This window comes from Myotis brandtii, unplaced genomic scaffold (assembly GCF_000412655.1).
Source record: "Myotis brandtii unplaced genomic scaffold, ASM41265v1 scaffold59, whole genome shotgun sequence".
Lineage (NCBI taxonomy): Eukaryota > Metazoa > Chordata > Mammalia > Chiroptera > Vespertilionidae > Myotis > Myotis brandtii.
The window spans coordinates 5,105,298-5,126,061 of NW_005370223.1; positions in this window are offsets into that span (position 1 = coordinate 5,105,298).

A 20,764-nucleotide genomic window follows, 5' to 3' on the forward strand; every position below is an offset into this window, starting at 1 on the left:
AAACCACACACACACTAAAAGGCATACCCTGTGATTCTATTTATATGAAATTCAGGAACAGAGGAAACGCATCCTGGCTTGGCCCATGACCCTTGGCCAGTGCCACTCACGGGCTGGGAGTGACACATACAGCTTTTTTGATTTGCAGAAGTGAGACCAACTCAGAAGAAGGGTGGGAGGATTTACATTAACAAATGGTGGGGGTCAGTGCGGATCCTGTGGGTGGAAAGAATGCGGATCGTCTTGGTAATTTTGGAAAGCTATCTGCAAGGCTGCCCTGGCCAACAGAGGTTTGAGGAACAGCTGGGAAAACACAGAATTTCAAAGAACACCAAAGAGGATGCTGTGGCTGCACGCAGCAATCAGATCTTAAAATGTAAAGCACACAATGAGCGTGACCCCAGCAGTGACCGTTGCTGTGGCAGGTGGCTTCCTGCCCGGACTGGGGAAGGGCCACAGAGGAGGATGTGGGGGTGGGGTGCCCTGGGCCCTTGTCCCCAGGGCTGCACAGGTGAAGGTGTTCCTCCATCTAGTGGTGGAGCAGAGCCACTTTGGGGGCCCTTTTCACTTCATCCGGAACTATGCAAATTGTGAGCAAAACAGGAAGAGGCCTATGAGGTGTCTACTTACTAGTAATACCCCAAAGATCAAGATTTCCTTTACAATAAAAGCCCCAGCCTTGCAGGTGTTGCTCAGTGGTTAGTGTTGTCCTGTGAACCAGGAGGTCACATTTCAATTCCCGGTCAGGGCACATGCCCGGGTTGTGGGCTCGGTCCCCAGTGGAGGGTATACAGGAGGCAGCCAATCAATGATTCTCTCTCATCATTGATGTTTCTGTCTCTGTCTCCCTCTCTCTCTGAAATTAATAAAACTATCTATATCTATATCTATACTAATAAAAGGGTGATATGCAAATTAACCATCACTCCACAACAAAGATGGCGGTGCCCATAGCCAAAAAGATGGCGGCAGCTGGAGCCATGGAGCCGGCCAGAGCGGGCAGGATGCTTGGCTTCTTTCAGGTGGGACACTTGGCTTCCTTTGTTGCCCCAGCGATGAAGGAAGCCAAGCCTCCCACAAGCCCTGGCCTCTGGGTGGCGACCACGGAACCAGCTGGAGTGAGTGGGAGGTGGCTCCAGAGCAAAGGCCTGGGTCCCGGGTGCCAGAGGGAAGTCAGTGCCAGCAGCAAGGGGAAGGAAGGCCTATTCTTGCACGAATCTTCGTGCATCGGGTCTCTAGTCTATATATAAAAGCCTAGGTGACCATTACAACGGGTCGCTATGATGCTGTACTGACCACCAGGGGGCAGACGCTCAACTCAGGAGCTGCCCCCTGGTGGTCAGTGCACTTCCACAGCCAACCTCCCATGTCCCCCCCACCCCCCACCCCGCTCCCGGCCAGCCGGCCCTGATGGCCCCAAAGGGGACTGGGCAAGATATCCCAGATCAGCCCCAATCGCTGGCCAGGCCAAGGAACCCCACCCATGCATGAATTCGTGCACTGAGCCTCTAAAATATATATATATATTAAACCCCCAGAAGCAGCACACAAAGGCAAAGGCTATCCGTCCCTCCCTCAGCAGCCACCCTTTAGCACCCCCTCCCCATTCATCTGTCCTCTTGCAGCAATGACTGGCTAGTTGGGAAACACAAAGATCAAAATTAACTGCTCAGTGTGTAACCAGAACCTTGTGAAACCTACAGTAAGCTGAATTCAGAAATGTGCAATGACAGGGCCACAGAGATAGGCCACAGAGAAAGAGGTCCTTGGAGATGCTGCTGTGCATGCTGGGACCTGAGGGGGTCTGCTGCTATGTGAGGTACACACAGGTATGTCTGTGGTTTTGTCTCCTCCAATGCACTTCACTCATACAGATTTTAAAATGCTCCACTTTCTGAATGGTTAGAAATGTGTTTTATGTTTTCAATAATGTCTAGTTTAAAATAAAGGAAATTTGGTAAGTGCCATTCAGAACAAGAATGTAAGTACAATTAAGGATTCTGTATGTAATTTCAGTCATCTTTCTGTAAAAAAAAAGAAAGAAAGAAAGAAATGCATTTTCACCAGAGATCCTCCAACCTGAAAATCAGCAGGTAAATGACATGAGAGGTCAAAAGTTCAAGGAAATGGATGCTTAGGTTTCGGTTTGAATTGCAATCCTGTTATTGGAGAATTGCATGGATTGCCTTTCTCCGTTGCTTGTTAGAGTGGGGTTCTTGGGGTGCTGCTGGAATAAATATTTCAGAGCCCCCAACGGGAGGATGAGATGTGGTAGAAAGCTTCATTTGCATGGAATTATATCCCACGCTTTCCAAAGCCCCATTTCCCTCAAATCAGTCCTGGGAAAGGTGCAGCTGGGGCTTCAGCAGAGCCAATTTACAGAGTTTGCATTCCATGGCGGAGCTGAGCCCAGCACAGCATCAGGCTAGTTGCAGTCCATCAGTCCATTGTGTGTGGTCCACATGGCCATGAGCCACGTTGGTGAATGCAGCAGAGCATGCCCCTGCAACAAGAGAGCCAGGAGCCCAGCAAGCAAGAGAGAGCCTGAGAGAGCACTTTGTTCAGGAGCTTATGTATTTCAGATTTTGTGCCCTTGCAGTGGCCACACCCATCCTGGCCGATGACCTGCTCCCAGGTGTGACCGACAGGCAAGCGTATCATTCCCATATCACCCAGACTTTACTGGGCATGTCTATAATATTAGGCCTTCCCTTTGTTCCCTTCTCATTAATTATTAACTGGGTTCAATTCAATGATATCAACACTGTGTTCCATCCCTACTGGTAACAGCGTTGTGAGGTTATCCTGGAGTGAAATCCAGAGACATCTAGAGCAGGGGTTCTCAACCTTCCTCATGTCGAGACCCTTTAATACAGTTCCTCGTGTTGTGGTGACCCCCAATTTCATTGTTACACATTGAACATAATTAAAGCATAGTGATTAATCACAAAAACAATATGCAATTATATGTGTGTTTTCCGATGGTCTTAGGCGACCCCTGTGAAAGGGTCGTTCGACCCCCAAAGGGGTCGCGACCCACAGGTTGAGAACCGCTGATCTAGAGGGTAACATACGCTGTCAGTCATCTGTGGGTGTGATAAAGAGTCAGTGAATAAGTGACTCCAGGGAACCACACATCTGTAATTCCATCCAGGCAGATGAGAGACAGGCCAGGTGCTATCCCCCTCAAAGCAATAACCTCATCACCTGCAGTGATTCAGAGACTTGAAGACAAGACCCCATCAAGCTCAAATCTCACTGGTTATGGAAAAATAGCTAAAGCAAATCACACTGAAGATAAATTAAATCAACCAAAATGAAGGGTAACTAGTTTTATGTAATTAGATGATGCATATGGATTTTTCCTGTTCAGCCTCTTAGATCTTTGAGGGAACGGCTCTGTCTCATTCCAGGTGTTCCTGGTGCATTATCCATCAAGATTACTGTTCACAGGGCTGGGTTTGTACCCAGCCCTCGGCAACAGGGATTGGAATATAAAGGGTGAGCAGGAAACCCGAGCAGGATGAATTCATTGATATGTGGGTGCTGGGAGAAAGAAGCGTTGTTACTTTTAATTTTTTTTTTCTATTGAGGTTGTTGTGGGAGGATAGACATCTGAAGCCGTGGTCGGAAGAACTCTCTGTGTGTGGATGGTAAGGGGCCACATGCTAAGCTGACAAGCTCAGGGAAGGCCTTCGTGGCGGCCTTGCAGACGCAGAGACCTAAAATAACCACAAAGATGGTCTGAAAGTAAAACTTTAACTAAGAGCAGTTTACAGCAGCTAGTCATGTCCTGGGCTAGAATCTTCCCTGACAAAAGTCAGTCTTTACTTTAACTGAGCCTGTCTATTGTCTTTTGCATCTATGATAACATACCTTTGGAATGTCAGGGTAACTTCCCTTTTCCCGAACCCCTCGGGGCACAACCAATGCACCAGAGCAAAGACTACAAATCCTCTCATTGTTATTTTTATCATGGTAATTGTTGATTATTAACTATCCCGTACCCACCCAATTAAAAGATGTGTCATTTTACTTTTTATTCAGTCCCAGAGGTTCTCCTCCTTTGCTTTCTCCCACCTCCCTAATCTATTGCCAATGAATTTTATGTAACCCACTTACACCTTCTCTTTTGATTGTAATGTATGAAATAAGGTGCAAGATTGCCATTCTCTGGAGCAGTACCTCAATGCATGCAGATTTTGCTTCCCGGCCATTGTCCACATTTTGGCTCAAATAAACTCACAAAAATTCTTTACAGGTTCGAATGTTTCTTGCGTTGACATGTGGAATGAAACCGTTACTGGCATTGGGGTTCTTGGGTTCCACAAGATAGAAATCAAGAGGACATCCCAGAGAAATTTGCAGGCAGATTTTATTAAGCCTATGCTTGAGCACAGGGGAGGCAGCGCAGAGGACGGGCAGTCCTTTGAACCGTCTCAGGGGCTGGCTCTGCTTGGCAGCTTTTATAAGCTGGGGACAAAGCGAGCTTGCACGAAAAGGGGGGCTTTTTGAAAAAGGCAGGCTTGCAGAATTTTCCATCTAGTTGCTTCCTTTTCCGGCTATGTTGCCTGGTAACTGGGCAAGATGGTGGACTGCTCATTACCGCCCCCCCCCCACCCCCCTGAGAAGTTTGTGTATAGCCTGCAAACCTTGATCAACTGCACCTGTGGGCCAGTAGTTTACACAGGCAGTTAGAAGGGGTGTGAAATCAGCTACCTCTGTGTGTTTTAGTAGGAAGGGGAGGGGTGGTAACGTTTTTGCATTCCTTCTACCCACCTGGTCTTAACTTGGCTAGAAGGACGGGCAGTCCTTTGAACCGTCTCGGGCTGGCTACCCAGTACTTTCCATTCCGGGCCCAAGTTCCCCTATGCTGTCTCAAAACCAAGCAAAGAGGAGCAGAGATGAAAGACGGATAAAGAGAAAATCTATTGTGATGCTTCTCGGCCTTGGCTGCAGATTGGAATAACTTGGGGAGCTCTAAAAACCGATGCTTGAGTCCAGCTCCAGAGTTTTGATGTGATTGGTATGGGGTGCAGCCCAGGGCTCAGGACTTTTAAGAGCCTTCTGGATGATTCTTCTGGGCAGGACTTGAACTGCTTATGTCGAGCACCACATCTGATCCCTGAGGCCTTGACTCCTGCAGCTCTTCCTGACCCTGAAACCCATCTCGGCGCCCTCAGCTGGGCATGCAGCCATGGCTGCCTCCTCCCCTCCCACCCAGTTCCTCCCTGGGGGTGGGAGCAAGAAGCTCCCACTCAGGAACAGGTCCCCTCTGCCTGAGCCCTGGGGTGCACTGAGGTGGACCAGTTGTATTCACCGCAGAGAGAGGAGAGAGGAAGGCTGGCTGGGGGTTTTGTAGCCTGCTGTGAGCAGAACTTCTGGCCAAGACTCCTTCCTAATGTTTTTCTTTTGAATCTTAACCCTTCGTACTCCATAAGCGTCTATAAATGTTTTAAAATAATTTTTTCATGAGAATTCTCAACTGAAAATATTCAAGAACACTCGAATTGTGAGTAATATATTTATTTTTATAATAGTCATTGCAAATTTATTTTTTAAATTAAATTCAAAGTATCGAGGCGTGTGGGGATGATTTCCGTTTTGGACGCGTGGCAGTTAACTGGTTAAAAGTGGAGAGGCGCCAATTGCCTCAGGTGAAGCCACAATTAAGCGGGTAGTGGGAGAACGCCCAGCAGGCCTCTTTTGGTGCATTTAAAACAGGCACCAAAATATAAAAGCCACCTGAACTATTACGAGCATAACATTTGATTACAAAATCAAGTCATCAATAGGTAAGGCCTCAAGGTTTCCATCCTTCATGATAAAAGGCGATTGTGATAAAAAGCATCCCTACACGGAGAACTCCAGAAAGCAGACTCTTCATCTCAGACAATTTGTGGCTTCCACAGACCCAAGGGCCTGCGAACCCAAACACAGAGGATACTGGTAGCTTCAGGGCCTGGAGGCTGGCAGTACTGAGAGCAGAAGCAGGCACTACCTCCCAGGACCACGGAGCCATGCCTGCATGCCCAGGAGGACCAGGGCAGCACCTTCCCTCAGCCCCAGGAGCCTCTGAGGCCACGGGGAGACCATAGTGCTTGCTTATGACCATCCATTCGACATATTTATCATTGAGTGTCTACTCTATGTCAACCACTGTTCCAACTGCTCAGGTGTGGCTGGGATCAAAACGGAGTGGGATGGACCTCAGCAAGTACCTCTTACAGGTGAGCTATATTTTTTTTTCTTTACCTGTTTAGTCTACAAATGGGCTTGTGTTACTTTTGAAATTAGAGGAAAAGTAATTAAAGTCAGTTCTTCAAAATTGTTTGAATGCCAGGTAGTTACACATCTGCTGGAACAGTGGACTCTGGACACCCTCTCCCCAGGAGGCCTTAGGGGGTGTGGTCAGAAAATCCACAGCAGATGGTTCTAGATGAGCTGCTTCTAGCTGTTATTTGCAAAGAAATTTGATGAGAAGAACCTGTGCTGTTAGTCAGTCTGGTAATGTTTCATTCATTCACTTCATTAGACATTCAAGAAGTAATTTGTGTACTAGATTCTGGGAATACAGAATTAAGCAAATCACCACTCTGTTGCCTAGGATCCACATTCCTGATAAGGTCACAGCTACAAGTGTTTCTGAACAAATGCTCACATTTGCTAAAGGTACCACGGGAGAATTCCTGGAGGGTGCAGAAGGGACCACAGAGGAAGGCCTGCACTGTGTCCATTTGACCACCATTTTATCTCGGCCTATAGCACAGAGCTTGTTACATAGTAGGTGCTCAGTAGATAACTGAACAAATGGTTTTCAGGCAAAGCTTCTTGGATAGGGGAACCTGGGAATCTGAGCCTTGAAAGATGACATCTTTGCTTAGTGCTACTTCGCTTTCATCACATTCACCACATGGCCTTGCATTTTTGTTTTCCCCACAATGGTTCTTTTTAAAATTCTGCCTTCATTTGAATCGGTTCCTTCCTCATCATTTTCTGCCCCTGCTTTAAATGGGCCATCTCTTCTTATGTCCTAACCAAGATACAAAACAGTTTTCTAAAATCCTCTTCTGGTTCCTGATTATGTTGTTTCCAGAAATACGTTCTTCCTCTAGACTTCAGGCTGATAGTCCATGTCCTGTAGTCTGCAGTATTCCAGAATTCATCCTGCAATAAGGGACATCTGTTCAGCTCTACTGGTTGTCACTGTGGTTTTCTCTTTGTTTCTCTCACTGCCCATTTGGGTGTTGATAGAATCCTTTTCTCAGATATTTAACTAGAAGATAATATAATGTACACAGTTTAGTGTGATTTCCAATTTCTAGACATTACTTATTCCTTTAGTGTAGCTTTATAGGATTGAGTCAGAATCTCCTAAATCCAATATCTGACTAGTTGGCATTCTGAATAGATGAAATGTACACACACACACACACACACACACACACGTATCTGACTAGTTGGCATTCTGAATAGATGAAATGTATACACACACACACACACAGTCCCCAGACTATACCATTACCAGAACTCTTTCTGTATCTGTCATCACCAAAAGCAAACTATTTCTTGAAACGGTATTTCCCCCAGTGTGGTCCATCTTCCATCAGACTATGCCTAATGACCCTTTGCCGCTGTGCACATATGTACACAACATTTTGCACTATTGTTTACTGGGAATTTATTTATTAAATGGGGACTTGACATTTCTAAACAAATGCAGAAAGCAAACACTGTTGATGAGGCCAGGAAGCGAAGAATGAGGTTCTGTCCTGAAGCACAAAAATCCCAAAAATTGAAGAATAAATTCCTAATATTTTGGTCAATCCAGACCCTAGGCTTATAGGCAGAGCATAAGAATCTAGAGCAGTGGTTCTCAACCTTGGCTGCACATTAGAATCACCTGGGAATCTTTTTAAAATCCTGATTTCTGGGCCTCATCCTCCGGAAATTCTGTTTCTTTGTTATGGGGTGGGGCCACAACATTAGTAACAAAGAAACAGAATTTCCGGAGGATGAGGCCCAGAAATCAGGATTTTAAAAAGATTCCCAGGTGATTCTAATGTGCAGCCAAGGTTGAGAACCACTGATCTAGAGAGAAGCCCTGGCTGGGTAGCTCAGTTAAGAACATCATCCTGATATGCCAACATGGTGCGTTCGAACCCCAGTCAGGGCACATACAAGAATCAACCAATGACTGCATAACAGGTGGAACAACAAATCAATGTTTGTTTTTCTCTCTCTCTCTCTTCTTTGCTGCCTCTCTAAAATCAACCAATAATTTTTGTTTTTAACCTAGAGAGGAATAAAATGTCTAGCTTCCTCATTGGCATGATGGGCCTGCTCCATCGGAGGTGATGGAGCACACACTGTCGCTGACTTTGATTCTCAAGGAGGCCATGGAAGACTTAGAAGTACTCTAAGTTTCTTCCAAATTCAGGCTGCGCATTTTCCAGTTGTCTTAGCATCTGGTGGGATTCTGAGTTCTTACTGGTTTGTGCATCCTAAATAGATATTTTAGTAGAAAGCTGATAAACAAATTCCATTTTAAACCAGAAACCCTGACTTATTAGATCTTTGTTCATTCATTGATTCATCCAACTAATATCCATTAGATATAAATCATGGGCCTGGGACTACAGTAGACACCGATGGTGAAAACACAGCCCCTATCCCCTTGAAGGTTAAAGTCTAGAGGGTATTTCTGACCCCTCTAGGGAAAATACAATACCATGGAATAAAATGCTTCAAGATGAAGTACAGGGAGCTCCTTCTTTACCCTACACTGTGGTCCATAAACCAGACATAGGAGAAAACACGGGAATGAGAGGTTGGGGCTTGATATGGAAGGGTCCACAGGAAGTTATTCCAGTAGCCAAGGAAAGGGTGGATAAAATGGGAAAAGAGCTCAGCAGGAAGGCCATTTAAAGAGCAAGCCCGGTCATTCAGTCCAGAGGTACCGAGAGCTTGAATTGAGTGTAAGGGCAGTGGAAACAGAGAACAAGGCAGGACCTGTGATTGCATGTGGCGGTGAAAAGCATGTGGTACCTGGAAAGATGGGGCGTCATGAGAGACAGGGGAGAGACAAACAGGAGAGGTGGGGGCAGAGCATCACTGGGAGGAGATGGAGAGTGTGGCTTTGGACTTGAGAGGAATAGCTCTCACCTCTCTATTCTTTCCTTCACACTAACTTTATTCACCATATTAACTCCATTCTTAGGTTCTAACTCGTGAGGTGCTGAAAGGTTCTACAAAGAAAAGTCCAAATAGACCACTTGAAGAAGATATCAAGGCAGACTAGACGAAATTATGCTAACTCATCACTTGATTTCATATGCGTTAGGGTCAAATGTAGCTAGCTGGTGCTTTTTGTAATCAAAATGCTCTCCACCCCAAACCAAGCCATTAACTTTGCATTCCCAAAGGGCAGGCATTAGCTGTCATTTCCTATATGGAGCCCGTGAAGGCAGTAATGTAGGGGCCTTTGCCCAAACCACAAAGAGTGTCAACTGTCAGGGCAGAAACAGTGTTCCAGAAATCTGACCATTCAGTCTTAAATATTTAAGAAACAGTCACTATTTCCAGGGGAGCGAATAAGAATGAACTTGACTCCATTTTAGATTGATCAAAATCTGCTTTTACTCCTCAGGATTTGGGTTCCCAATAAATTCCACTCCGGTTTGCCAATCCCTTAGGTCTGCGGTTTAAATAAACGAGGAGTCACATCTTAGTTCTGATTAGTCAGGATTTGGGTTCCCAATAAATTCCAATCCCTTAGGTCTGCAGTTTAAATAAACGAGGAGTCACATCTTAGTTCTGATTAATTTCCATCATGAGAGTCAATTCTTGGTTTTCAGGGAGTGAGTGAGAAAGGAATGGCACGGGTAGCAAAAACACCCAATTTAACCCGTAATTTCAAATCCTCCTCCACTTTTTTTTTTTTTTTCATTAGAGGTGCAAAGTAGCAAGGCTCGGCCTACCTTTTGGGGCTGGATCTAACAACATGTGAACGCATCAGAAAGCAAGCAGGTGGGCGTAAGAAGAACAATGAGAAGCTTGTTGGCTTTTTTGAAACTGAAAATCGGCCACCCTTGCTCACTCTGTTGGTTTCATTTAGAAGAACCACAACTTCAGCACCGTTGGGTTAGACTGGGGGCTGCCAGGCAGGATTTTTAGAATGGCCAGCTCACTCTTTGTTCACCATGAAAAGCAGCTCACAGATCGGTGTCCCCCACCACCTCGCCTGAGTTGGGTCTGCAGTGACCACAGGCAGAATGAAGAGACAGAGCAGAGGCTGACCTCCCAGAGTGGAGGCCCTTCTCATTTGCCTCAAACTTTGAACTCTAGCAATTTGAGCTTCTGATATGACACAGGCCCAACCCACCATTTTTAATTCCTTGGGCCCAGCCCTTCCCCAAGGTCCTTCTATACCCTCCCATTTGCCTGCTCTCCAAGGCTGCACATTATGGAACCAAATCAGACCTTCGTTCTCACCACTTCAAACCACACACAACCACCTCTGCTCGGGTTTACTCCCTGGTGCTGGGACCTAGCTGCACTTCCCACCACCTTGCCTTGGTTCTTGTCATTCTGTACCCCCTACAGTTCTCACCTCCTTCGATGGCAGAAAATGTAGCTAATTTTCAAGGTCCAGCCCTTGCATGAAAATTTCCATTTCTCCAAACTCGAAGTGACCATTCTCTCCTATGGCAGCACTGTATTAGTATATGTCTTCTGACACTTGTCACCTTATGCTTTCTATTATATCACAGTAGCTCATGTCCCCTATGACTTTAATATTCTCAAAAATGTGGGTCATGGCCCACTAGTGAGTTTTGAAACCACTTCAGTGAGACATGACCTGAATTTTAAAAAAATAAAATAAAATAGAGTAAAAGAGGACATTTTAGAATACATTACATGTAAAGATGTTTCTTACTTTGGTTTATGGTCAGGAACCTTGAGATTCACAGCCTCGTGTAACAATGATGTTTTCAGCTTCTGTGTAAGAGGAAGCCTTGACCTACCAGCTTAAATAACAAAGGATGGCCTGTCTTACATAGTGAGAAGTTCAGACGTGTGGGAGCTCTAGGTGGTTGCATCAGCACCTTATCAACAACATCAAGGACTCAGGTTTTTGTCGTCTCTGCCACCCTTCCCTCTGCCTCCCCTCAGGTTGGCGAGGTGGCTGCAGGAGTTCCTGGCATCACAACAATATCCAGGGGCAGAAAAAAAGAACTACCACTTATTCTTTGGATATTTTATGAACAGAAAAGAGATCTTTCCCAGAACTGCCAGACCTCGTTCCATTTCTCTTTGGCATAAACTGAAATAAAATGAATGAGTGACAAGAAAAACCAAAATTAGCCTAGAAGAGGATGAGAGCACCTTCCCTCAGCACCTGTCTAACCGTGAAGAAGGGGGAACTGGAGGGGTTTGAGGTGGGGAAGCAGAAGTATCTGCCAGCCTCACGCAGGGTGGGGCCGGGGCCCTCTCTCCTCACAGTGCTTACCACACAGCAAGTCTAGACAGTCACCTCAGCTTCCAGTGATAAATTAAATCAATCACTTTGCCTCGAAGTATAAATATTCATGGGATACATGGATCAAATATCCAATTTGAGATACTGGCGGCATTCTGTAGGCATAATTTGCTGATTTATAACTCACCAGAGGCAAGGATTTTTTTTTTCTGTCTTCACTTTTCAATTGAATTTTTTTAAAACATGAAGGGCTAGATTAGTAATATTGTACATTGTAATGCCATTTAAATAATAAAATGCGTATCTGTCACAATGCAGATGGCAAGTGAAGATGTCACAGATGGAACTGTGGCTCTGGGGAGGAGATGGCAACCATGTGACAGTGGGTGTGGAGAGGCATTACATCATCTCAGCTAGGGGCTTTCTTTGGGAACCTGGCAGGATTTCTGCTGAATCATTCAACTGGGCAAATTATCGGCGTGTTAATTGGACAAAGGTCCCTATAATTAAGCCCTTGTTCCGCCACTCGCCGTGGCATATTTCTGTTTATGTTGCCATTTAAGGCCAGACTTGAAAACATGAATAAATAAAAGAATCATATCTGCAAGAGTCAGTGACTTAGAGTATGGAGCCTATGCTTTCTCCTGTCTTGTATGCACATGCATGCGCACACACGTGTGTGGACACACAGACACACACACACCAGTTATCAGAGAAACCGCAGGTTCAGAGGACTTTGAACTGCAGAAAAGCTTTTGTCTCTGACATACTTAGAATCTTTCTACTACTTGCTCCTGTAACAGATCTCCATCCGCCCAGGAGCTCAGACTAGTCTTATAAGTGTCTTGCAATTCTCTGAAAGGCAGCCTTGGTTCTGGAGGAACATGGCAAACGTTTACTCACCTGTTGGGCCACAGCAGGTGCATCTGGTTGGCCCCCTGGGGCGGTAGTCTTGAGTTCTGTTCTTGCCTTGGCTAACTTACTACCTATTTGCAAAGCCGTGTTGGGTCTGTAGGCCTCAGGCATGGTCCCAGCTCAGCCAGCACTTGCTTGAAGTTCCATGTTCAGTTTCAGGGGCCTCATTTTTTTTTTAATTGCTTAAAGTATTACAAAGGGTATTACATATGTCTCCTTTTTTTCCCCGCTGAGGGGCCTCATTTTAAGAAGGTCCTTGGCAAACTAGATGGTGTGCTTGCAGCCAGAAATGATGGAGAAACTACGAGGAAACAATAGTAATAACTACCATTGTAGAAGGCTTTCACAGGCTTCATCACATTTGATTTGCTCTCCCTCTCAACCTTATAAGGTATTTACAGGCATTTTAAAGGGACTGAGAATGTAGGCCAGAGATTGAGGTCGATGCCCAGAAACATTTGTAATTGGGTTATTTAACAGATGGCTTGGGAGAACGTAGAAAAGGAAGTAGAGATTCCAGAGGGTTACGTGGCTTCACCCTCATTTCCTTTCTATAGCAATACCCCATAATTGATAGTAGAGCTTTCTATGTGCTAGGCACTATGCTAAGTGGCTCAATACATTTAAGCTTCACAACAAACCATGAAGTGGGTGCTATTAATATTTCAATTTACAGATGAGAAATTAATCCTGAGAGGGAGAACCAGCCTTCTTCTTCTTCTTCTTCTTCTTCTTCTTCTTCTTATTCTTATTCTTATTCTTATTCTTTTTTTCTGTTTGGGGCTATCATCTGTTTCCCCCCTGTTCTTTCAAAGGCTATCTCTCATTCTCATTTTTCAGGACTGAGCTCAAATGTCCCGCCCGGCCATCTAAAGTAGCCCATTGGCAACCTCAGCCTCTGTCACTCTCCCCTGTTCATTTCCTTCATGGGACATAACAGAATCTGTAGGTAGCTTGTTTACGTATTGATTTGCTTGTTTATTTTTAGTTTCTACTACTCAAATATAAGCTTATGAGAGCAGGGACTCTGTCCCTCCCCTTGCCCTATGCTAGTGTCTAGTGGGGTGTCTGGAATATAACAGATACTCAATAAAAATTTGAATGAATGAGTGCATACAAGAGTAAGTTAATTAATGGGATTTTGACGAGTTTGTCTAATGCCAGAGACATATTTACTCACTCATCCATTCAACAAGAATTTATTAAATTATTAACAAGTGCCAGGCACTGAGGTAGGTACTGAAGAATCAAATAAGACACAGTCTCTGCCCTTGAAAATCTCACCTGTGAGAATCAGAGGTGGTAGTTGGGATGAAGTGGGGTTTATTTTTAAAAAACACAAGTAAAAGTATAATGTGAGGTATACATCTTATTAGAGTTAAGTACAAAGTAACACACAAGAAAGAGAAGGGGCCACCTAGATACTGGACTTGGAAGACTTCTGTAGAGCAGGTGACTTTGACCTTGAAAGAGGACTCTGGACTGTGGTGGACAGAAGAAGATGTGCAGAGACAAGGAGGGGAGGATCGAGGGCATACCTGGGGAACGGCATGGAACTCATCTCCTTGCCTGCACTGCTGAGTCGCATTTCTATCTCAGTGCCAGTTGTTAGGAGGGCCACCGACCAGCTGACCTCTTAGTGGAAACGTCACAGAAGTGGGGGTAGGAAGGCAGCAGAGGTGTGTCTAGCAGTCCCTCAGATGTCCTAATGAGAGGGTCAACTGTAACCAAAGTGTAAGTACTGGCTTGTGGTTTCCAAAACATCTTCTTAAAATTATCTCATTTGATCCTCCAATAGCCTGCTAGATATTCTGAAGCTCGGTAAGACATGTGTTTGGGCAACAGTTACAGAGAGCTCCAAGCCCTGCCAGACTTGGGCAGTGCAAGGGGGATCAGCCCAGCCCTCTGACCCCAAAGCACTGACAGGCACAGAGGCAATGAGAGCACAGTGTGAAGTGCCGTGACCCCACTCTGCATGTAGGGAATAGATTTAGCCCAGGGACACAGGCGCTGAGTGCTGAAGGCGTGGCTAGAGGCATGGGCTCCTGAGTCGGGCAGTCTTGGATTCAAATCCTGTTCTGCACTCACTTGCTTAGATAATTACATGAGGTAAGTAAAAATGAATTAAATGAGATAACACGTGAGCTAGTTAGGTTGTAGGCTGGTTACTAAAACAAAGACTTTTAAGTAGATAGTGACTTTAACAAGATTGAAATTGCTTTTTCTTTCTTTTTTAAAATATATCTCTATTGATTTCAGAGAAGAAGGGAGAGGGAGAGAAAGATAGAAACATCAATGATGAGAGAGAATCATTGATGGGTTGCCTCTTGCGCAACACCTACCGGGCATGTGCCCTGACCAGGAATCAAACTGTGACCTCCTGGTTCATAGGTCAAGGCTCACCCACTGAGACATGGTGGTCGGGCCATCTTTCTTTCACATAGACACTCAGCCAGATACTGTGGCTCTGATCCAGGAAGTCATCCAATCCCAGGCTCTTTCCATCTTGTTGCTCTGTTTCTTCCAGGGGGTTGACCTCATCCATCTGGTTCAAGATGGCTCCTGATCACAACTCACGCTGTGTTCAGATGCAGCTGTTCAGATGTAGCAATGGGAGGAAAAATGATATCACTGCGACCAGGTCCTCTCAGCGTAGCTCCCCTCTCCTCAGGATGTTGGCCATATTCTCAGACAAGCTCTCCCGTCATGTTTGTAAGAGGGGAACTCCGCACTCATGTGCTTTGTGCCCAGTGTCTCCCTTCTAAGAGTCTTGACTCTCAGTAACCCACAGCACTCCCAGTGGCCAAGGAGATGGGAGAAGTTGGTGAGCTAAGACTAATTAGGGTTCTCACAACTACATAGCTGGGAGTGGAAGAGAAATGAGTTCTCACACAGCATTCTCCATACTGTTATACTGGAGAATAATGAATAGGTGCAAGGTGGTAAAAATGATCCCTCACTCCTTCCTTCAATCAATTATACATATTTCTAGGGTACTACAACCCACAGTAGTAGTCACTGAACTCCAACATATAAAAACTAATTTTGACTCTGCCTCCAACTAATACATTTATTTCTTTGTAAGTACTATATATACATATACTATTCTACTACTATAGTACTGTGGCGAGGACTGCTAGAGGCACTCCAGGGTCCATCCTTTCCTACTTCCTTAGAATAGCATTCCCTAATGAGCACATGACATCCAGATTCGACTATACATATTTCCCAGGATCCTTTGCAGCTAGAATTTAGCCATATGAATTTTCAGAAGTGTAGGCTGTAATTTTCAGGAGGTGTCAATGGGAGGTGCATGTAGTTATTCCTTTCTTCATCCCTCCTCCTGCCTAGACTGCAGCACTGAGCAGCTGGCCTCCAGACTCCATTTACATGAGAGAGAAATAAAGTTCTCTCTTGGTTAAGTTACTGTTTTGCATAATCTCTTCTTTCTTAATCTCAGCCAAATCTGATTCTACTTGATATAATTATATACTGTACATTATAATACTTATACCAAAATAGATATAGAAAAAGAAGAGATAAAGTAACTGTAAATGGAATTTTTAATATTTTTTGTCGTTCACTGGGTAGAGTCTCATGTGCCCTTGCGGTGCATCCCTGCCCCTTCATTTTAGAGAACTCTGGTGTCCTCCCCCTTGCCCTGTGGTGGCCGAAGGGTTAGTTACTTTAGTTACATTTGTGAGTCCTCTCCTTCTCCTTCCCCCACTCCACTACATTTTGTTCCTTGAGGCAGGGGCCCCCTGAGGCCAGTCCTCTGAACCATCTAGCACAGCGAGGGCGGAGCCCCTCCCAGGCCTCACCTTCTGCTTCCTGCTGTGGCTTCCAGGTCTTTCTATGTCCTGACTTTGCTTTTTCGATGGGATAGAAGACCAGAACAATCTGATGGGATTGGCCCAAGGAGATGTGATCTGAACCCAGAGAAGCAGGCAATCCGTAACTGTCAGAAAGAAAAATGTGCACGTCTAGCCCGTGCTGCTGGGCTGAGGCACACCCACTCACAACCAACTGCTAGGAGCTCCAGACGGGGGCCAGCCTGCTCATGCCATCTGGTTCCAGAGGGAAGGGGACAGGGGGTGGAAGGGCAAAGTGCTTTGTTGTTTGAGAGCTTTCTCCAGGCCTTGACTTTCTCTTCTCAGAAAGCAATGCCCATGGGGCTGTGCCCACCATCCCACATGAGAGGTGGTCAGAGTGGACCCGATTCTATGACTCTGAGGGAGTCTGAGAGTCTACAGACCTCGCCAAGGTTGTGCCTGGGAAGCCAGGCGCTACCTGCTCTCTTCAGGAACTGGGTGAATCGGGGCTCCCTCCCACCCTCTTCCACCCCCTTGAGGCATCAGTGTCCTGATTGTATCTCAGCTTCAAAATTCCCTCATGCCATCCTTGGATTTAAAAAAAAAAAAGAACTTTTTCAAGTGGTGTAGGCTGCATGCTCCACAGCATGTGTGTGTGTGTGTGTGTGTGTGTGTGTGTGTGTGTGTATGTGTGTCAGAGGGGCCAGGGAAGGAAGGGGCTGAGGAGGGGGAGAGAGGCTCCTGAAACTAGCAGCAATCTTGTGTTGCTTTTATTATCAGAGCAATGGACTGGTGCCCAAAGAATGCCTGGCCCTTCACCCCAAGGCTGGGGAGAAGGGAAACGAGGAAGACACTGGGCCATGCAGGTCTGCTAAGGAAAAGTGACTGAGCTTGGGATGCTGATGGGCTGGCTGTTCTCCTACACTTCTAGGTAGCGAGGCTGCCATGTGGTTTGCTAGTAACCATGGCAACAAACCCTGTTCCTGAAGGGTATGGAGAGAAATCCCTAGGAAAGAGACCCAGTGCAGCTGGTTCCAACTCAGTGTGTCCTTTATCGGTGCTGTGGCTGCTGTTGTTGCAGGAATGGCTGTGGTTTGCTCTCTTCTGAGCTGGAGACATTGGCTTTGGCCTCTGCCTCCCATATTTTGGAACTTAGTCTCTGAAGACGAAAGACAAAAATAGCTCTCTCCAAATGAGAGGATGCTGCTGCACTGTGTGCTTTTAAAGATTGGCTTCTCATTGCAGAACGTCCACCTGCAGTCACTGAAACCTCGCGAGGGTTGCGCTCGCTCTCCCTGACCACAGCGAGAGCACACTATCTGCCCGGAGAAGCCAGAGCGGTTCTGGGAGACAGAACAGCAGCGAGCGGGTGGAAGTGGCTCGGAGAGCCTTTGTTGCATATGAAGGACGTACTTACAATGGGGGACAACATGCACTGTTAAGGGCTGCAGCACCCAGCGGCCCAAAGCCTGCTGCCGAGTGATGTGGGCGCACATGGCCGCCCCTCCCAGAGGCGGTGTGGACCTGCTCTTCCAGAGACCTGCTGGGAGGGGCTGCCTTCTGAGGGGGCTGTTCACTGCCTGCATGACCTTGACCAAGTCCCTTCGTCTCTTTGGGTGTCACTTTCTCTATCTTTAAAAGAGGCAAAGTAATATTTCTGTAGTCTTTCTCACTGGGCTTTTGTAATAATCAGATTTTGATAATCTAAGGCAGCGGTTCTCAACCTGTGGGTCGCGACCCCTTTGAGGGTCGAACGACCCTTTCACAGGGGTCGCCTAAGACCATCGGAAAACACATATATAATTACATATTGTTTTTGTGATTAATCACTATGCTTTAATTATGTTCATTTGTAACAATGAAAATACATCCTGCATATCAGATATTTACATTACAATTCATAACAGTAGCAAAATTACAGTTATGAAGTAGCAACGAAAATAATTTTATGGTCGGGGGTCACCACAACATGAGGAACTGTATTAAAGGGTCGCGGCATTAGGAAGGTTGAGAACCACTGATCTAAAGGAAGGGAATAAAAAACTACAAACCCCTACATGGTTTCATTATCCTCTTTTGAGTTGTAGAAGTATCCATTCTTAAAGGATTCTGAAAGTTGGAATGGGTAATTAGGCCAAAAGTTATGGTAGACCAAAGCTATAGACATTATCATGGTAGGGTTTTTAGCTACCACTTAACGAATGCAAAGCAAATTGCATATTGCATTTCATCTTAACATCACCCACTGGTGCGCCTGTTTCCATTTTCCAGATGAGGCCCAAATTCACAGCCAGTCACAACGTCAGGATTCGATTCCTGGCCAGTCTGATTCCCAAGTCTAGGGTCTTAACCACTACGGGGGCCCTGTGCTGGGCGGGTTCGCTGAAACAGTTCCCCTGCTGTTTTTTTAAAATATATTTTTATTGATTTCAGAGAGGAAAGGAGAGGAAGAGAGATAGAAACACCAATGATGGGAGAGAATCATTGATCGGCTGCTTCCTGCACATCCACAACCTGGGCATGTGCCCTGACCGGGGAATCGAACCATGACCTAGTTCATAGGTTGATGCTCAATCACTGAGCCATGCCGGCTGAGCAGTATGGGTTTTTGATAGGTTGCGCTGACTCTTATATGGAGGAAGAATTTGAGGTGGACAGAGTGGTAAGAGAGAGACTTTTTAGGAGGCTTAATAGTCACCCAGACAAGAGATAATAAGGCCCCAATGGAGGGCAGAGGTCCAAGTGATGGAGAGGAGGCAACTGTTTGGAAAGCTACTTTAAATGGTAAAATCTCAGACTTTAATGGTTGGTTGCCTTTGCTATACAAGATGGGTATGAGTGGGGGAGAGACTCCTTCCCAGTCTAAGTGGTAGATGGTAATAGAATCACCAACTGAGATAGAAAATGTAGGGGGAAAGCAAATTTGGAGGTATGGTGGCTATTTCTTGTCTGTCTGGGACTTCTTGCACCTCGTCCCCCTTTATGCTGATAACAGACCCACAAAGTGGAGCTGTGACCCAGGCTGGACATGTCGAATTCGCTCCTGGGAACTTGAATCCATGCCATAAGCTTGTTCTTGCCTCCTAGACACCTCATTGTTCAGTGTGTTTTTTTCTTGATTCCAAAAACCAACTTGCAATCCTTCCAATGAAGGAAGGATTAATTGTCCACTAAGCTGTGCCTGGGCTGATCAGGATCAGTCAGTCCCTGGTGTTTGTAACCAGAGCCTTAATGGAGTGGCGAATTCAGTTCTGGACATGCTGGGTGTCAGGCCCATGAGATATCCTTGTGATGACCAGCTCTTCAGGAAATATGAATCAGAGGGGAAAGGTCTGGGCTGGCGTTGTCGGCATATGAAACGTGGTTGAAACAAAGAATGACTCAGACACTGAGAGAGTGGGGGTGAGAATGCAGCGAGGAGAGGGTGGCAACCAGGAGAACAAGCAGAGTATGACTCCATAGAAACCAAGGGAGTAAGAGCTTGAAGAGTGAGTCATTGAAGATTTTATGTACAACCAATGGCCAAAGTAAACGAGGGGCTGAACTTTGGATTTGACAAATAGACTGTGGAGGATCCGTGGGGTAGTGTCCCTCAGACAAGGTGTAGAACAGAAGCCAGGCTGTGAGTGGGAGGTGAGGAAGAGGGGGCAGTGGCTCGGAGGGAGATGAAAGGAAAGGTTAGCTTTGAGAAACTAGATAATGGTGTAGAGGGATCAGGATTAGCCTGACTCAAAGCTCATGCTCCTTGCACTCAAAACCTGCTCTCCTGTGACCGGAGAGAATGGGGATTTGACGGGAAGAGAACCCCAGCAGAGCAGTCTTTTCAGGTCAGTGCTTTTGCCTGCTGTCAGATGCATCACTGTGGGGCATGACTAAGTGTGGGAGGGGCTGGAGAACATTGGGAACATACACTGGCTGGTGGATTTTTTGTGCCTGCTTCCTGCCTGACGTCATTCTAGACAGGCCGAAACCCAAAACAACAAGTATGTAAAGAAAAAGAGGAAAAACTCAATTTGCTCTTTTGTATTCAAACTAAAAACCACCTTCATGCCTGCCTCACCCCCCAAAAAACTTTTCAGGAGAAAAAAAAGACTATCTGAGACCTTAGTATTGGAAGGACAGGAACAGCCCTTGTGTGTGTGCCTTCAAGGAAGGCAGGCTTGGCAGGCCCGGGTGCTGACTGCTTCAGAGAGATAATTTTCCTTTAGACATGTACTGGCAAAGGATGGATGAAACAGAGTTGAGTCAATGACAAGGTTTGTTAAAAATCATTTGAACAGTCCTTGAAATTATAAATTTTATACATGCTCTTTGTAGACAGCTTGGAAAAGACAGAAAGACCTAAAGTATCCTGAAGTCCCACCACCAGGAGTACCCTCTTGGATATGTCCTTCTAGATTTTTCATCTAAGAGTAGGTGCCAGTTTTGATAGCTGTCTTTCTGGCAGATCCACCAATGTCAGTTGCAAGACTGATCTCAGAAGTGACTGCACAGCAGGGTCCTAACCACAGTGTGTGAGGGAAAGGGAAGAGGATGATACATCTAGATACGGGGG